Here is a 4123-nt window from a genome sequence, read left to right on the forward strand (position 1 = left end):
AGGCTGTCTCCCTAGTAGACACTGGTCTCTGGCCTCTGTCTGCCTTGAACCCCAACTTCGGTGACATCAGCCAGGTGATTCCTTAGAGTTGCCTCCTAGTACTTAGTGCAGAAGTGCCATTATCCCTTCTATCAAGGGTTGGGTTTGGTCTGTATTCCTCTGGGAGTTGGAAAGCAGAGGGACTACCTCTTCCCTGAGAGAAAAACCTGAACAGGGATCAGACAGATAATCAGATAATACAATGGTTAGGGGGTTTGTCTTGCACGCAAAGGAGATGACAGAGGGGTAAGATGCTTATCTTGCCAGCAGCCAATTGGGGTTCCATATCTGGTACTGCATATGGTTCCCCTGGGCCCCGCCAGATGTGATTCCTGAGTGCAGGGCAAAGAGTAAAGCTGAGTACAGCTGGGAATGAGTGGATGAAAACAAGAAAAGAAAGGAGAACTGATGGAGCGGGGAGACTACTCATGCTTTGCGTCGGAAGGCTCAGGTTTGGTTCTTGGTCCTACATCGTTGGTTCCACATGGTAACTCCCAGGATTACCCTCAAACAAAAACAAAACAAAGACAACAGCAACTTTGAAGCTTGTTTTAGAACTATCCCTGACCCCTGAAGGAACAGAACTAAAGGCTCTGGAATACCTTGCCCCTTGGGAGCAAAGAGCCCTTTCTTGCTCTGCCTGGGAGCTTGCCGGTGTTGAAGGCTGGCTAGTAAACAGGAATGGCAGGTGACCTTGGCTAGGGACTGCTTTTGTGCTTCATTCCACTTGCAGCAGCCTGGACCCCTGAAGGCCTCAACAGAATGACAACCGTCTGACTCAATCAGAAATCAGACTCTTCTAGGCACCCTGCTAAGGTGGCGAGAAAGCTAGCACCGCTGTTTACTGAGTGCTTGAGCACAAGTCTGGGGTCAGGAACCTTCCTTAATTCCCTCCTCTTCTATCTCCCACAAAGTTTGTAAAACTTGTTTTATTATCTTTCTTATTTTTTACCTTAGTGCCTAGGAATCACTTCTGGCTGGGCTTGGGGGGACCATATGCAGTGCTGGGAATTGAATCTGGGTTGGCTGCATGCAACAAATCCCCTAACTATTGTACTATCTGTCTGGCCCCTGTTCTGTCACCTAACTTTCACCTAACTCTGGCTGGACCTTGGTCCTGTACTACTTCCAGCTGGTGCTCCTACAGGCATGGTCAGGGCTAATTCCTAGATTTGTACTCAGGGACCATTCCTGGTAGGATCAGGGGGACAATATTGAGTGCTGGGAATTAAACCTGTCAGCTATGTGCAAGGCAAGCACCCTACCTCCTGTACCATTGCTCTGGTCTCTGGCAGGAGCTTTCTTTCTTTATTTTTTGGCAGAACTTTATTTATTGGCAGCTTTGTTTATTTACTTATTTATTGGCAGCTTTCTAAAACATAAATCTAGTCAAATTCCTCCTGTACTATAACACTTGCAGAGGGTCAGATCAATATTACAGCAGGGAAGGAACTTGCCTTGCATTCTGCTGACCCAGATTTGATCTCCAGCATCCCATATGGTCCCCTGAGCTCACCAGCAGTGGTTCCTAAATATATAGCCTGAAGTAACCCATGGGCATTGCCAGATGTGGCCTCCCCAGTCCATTGCAGGACCAAACATCTGCAGAGTTCAATCCAAGTTATGGTAATTAAGGCCCTTCCTCCAGATACTGCTGCCTTAATTCTCTGATATATGTTACTCCTAACATTGCAGCTCAAAATTTGATTTCTTCAGTGAACCATCCTCTCTGCCTTATGTTCTGCTTAGAAGAATGCTTTTTCTCTCCTTGTCCAGGAAACGGTTACAGATCTCCAAAGCCAGCTCCTACCCTTCCTCCCAGAATTTCTCCTCACCCTTGCTCCTGTGGGTGGGGAAGGTCTGTTCTGAGCTCCTGTGCCCTGTAGCTCAGACTCAGACTTGGCTCCCTTTTCTCTGTCTCCTCTAGACTGTGACTTGCCAGAGGCAGGAGCTCTTCGTTCCTGCTCCCCTCCCCAGGTCTAATAAAGCGTGTCACCAAGTACGTGTGTGTCCCTCGAGACTGTTGCATTGCTGACAAAGGCTGGCCTGAGCCATGAGCCAAGTGTTTGTTGGAGAATGAAGTGTCCAGTTGCCTTAGAGTCCTCCGGCTGTGCCATGGGGAAGCCAGGGAGAAGCCTGGCTATGTGAAGGTGCTGGGGGTAGAGGAACCCGTTGTCCAGGGTGGATGATGGATGGTGGCTGTGGAGAACCCTAAGCTTTCGGATGATGAGAGACATATAAGTGGAAAAGAACAGCTGGGAGGGGGGCTGGGAATCTGGAGGGGGTGCTGGAGAAATAGTACAGCAGGCAGGGTGCTTGCCTTGCACATAGCTGACTTGGTTAGATCCCTGGCATCACATATGGTCCCCCAAACCTTCCAGAAGCGATCCTGAGTGCAAAGACAGAAGTAATCCTGAGTACAACTGGGTAAGACAGCCCCCCCCACATCCCAATCAAACCAAACAAACAACAAGAACAGCTCTGGGGGAATGCGTGGCAATTAGGTGATTAGGGCACATATCTAAATCATGATTCTGTGTTGAGTTCCAGCAGAATTGAAGCCAGCAGTACTTAGTGTCCAGGGTGGGACATGGGGCCTCAGGACCTGTATGGCCCTTTTCTTTTTTCTTTTTTGGTTTTTGGGCCACACCCGTTTGACGCTCAGGGGTTCCTCCTGGCTCAGAAGTCGCTCAGAAATCGCCCCTGGCTTGGGGGGACCATATGGGACACCGGGGGATCGAACCGCGGTCCGTCCTACGCTAGCGCTTGCAAGGCAGACACCTTACCTCTAGCGCCACCTTCCCGGCCCCGTGTATGGCCCTTTTCACTCTCTTCAAGCCCTACAAGGAGGATGGAATTGTCAGTTCTGGCTGTCTTGGTGAGTCTTGAGTGTACTGAGGGCTCTCACCTGGTGCAGTGTCTGGGGAGGCTTGGAAACTGCCAGAACACAGAGGAGGGCCTTGCTTCCATGGCAGTTGCCTAGGGCATGAGGGAGCTCTGTAATTCACATGTAACCCCTTGTGAAGTTGTCCAAGTGGCTGATGTGTCCCCCACCTCTGCCAAGCATGTGGCTCCTCCCAGACCCAAGGATGAGAGAGGGGCAGGTGAATACCACAACTGAGTCTCACAATATCATGCTAGAACTTCTCACACTGGGTAGTCACACCAATCACGACTGTGAAAGGGCAGTGGCAGGAGGTTGAGCAGTCAGGCTAATAGCCGTAACCATGGGCTGCCTGCAGAAGAACCGTGAGGAGCATCCTTAGCCAGTGCTGCTCAGTGTTCCAGAGTCAGGGGGAGTCAGGAGAGGAGCAGCCTGCAGTGACCTGGGAGGTGGAATGGTGATATTTGGGAGGTGTCTGAGTTCCACCTGCACAGACACGCAAGTCAAATACCAATCAGGCCATGTTGGGTGGATGTGCGGTGCTAGAACATGGACCCCTACCTACTGGTCAGGTGAGAGCAGCTCTCAGGGGATCCTGCTGCAGCTCCATTATTGCAGGAGCACAGACAGAAAAGGCCTACAGAGGTACTTACTTGGCCCTGCTATGAGGTCTAGCCAGGGTTCTTTACTTGGGCGTGCTGCTTCTGTCTACACTGTCCTGATATTTTGGACCATACCTAGAGATGTTTAGGGGTCATTTCTGGTGGCTCAGAAGCTAGAACCCAGATTGGCTATATGCAAGGAAGGTGCCCTGTCCTTATTTCCCAAATCTATAGTCCTATCCCAAAAGCCTGAGCCCATTTTGGGGGGATTTTTTGGGTCATACCCAGCAGTGCTCAGGGGTTACTCCTGGAGGTGCTCAGGGGGACCATACGGGATGCTGGGGACTGAACCTGGGTCAGCTGCCTGCAAAGCAAATGCCCTACCTGCTATACTACCAACTCTGGCCCTAGTTTGTTTTTTTTTTTGTCTCTGGGCATCTCTCTCTCTTTCTCTCAACAGCCTTCAGTAGCCCCCGAGACTGCTTATACTTTGGAGGAGGCCCTGGGCAAGGGGAAGGGGGTGTTTCAATCCTTCCTTTCCTCCCCCTCCTGAACCATCGACCGAACCGCACCCAAGAAACCAGAAGCTGAGCCCAGG

This window comes from Suncus etruscus, chromosome 10, assembly GCF_024139225.1.
Source record: "Suncus etruscus isolate mSunEtr1 chromosome 10, mSunEtr1.pri.cur, whole genome shotgun sequence".
NCBI classification, from domain to species: Eukaryota; Metazoa; Chordata; class Mammalia; order Eulipotyphla; family Soricidae; genus Suncus; species Suncus etruscus.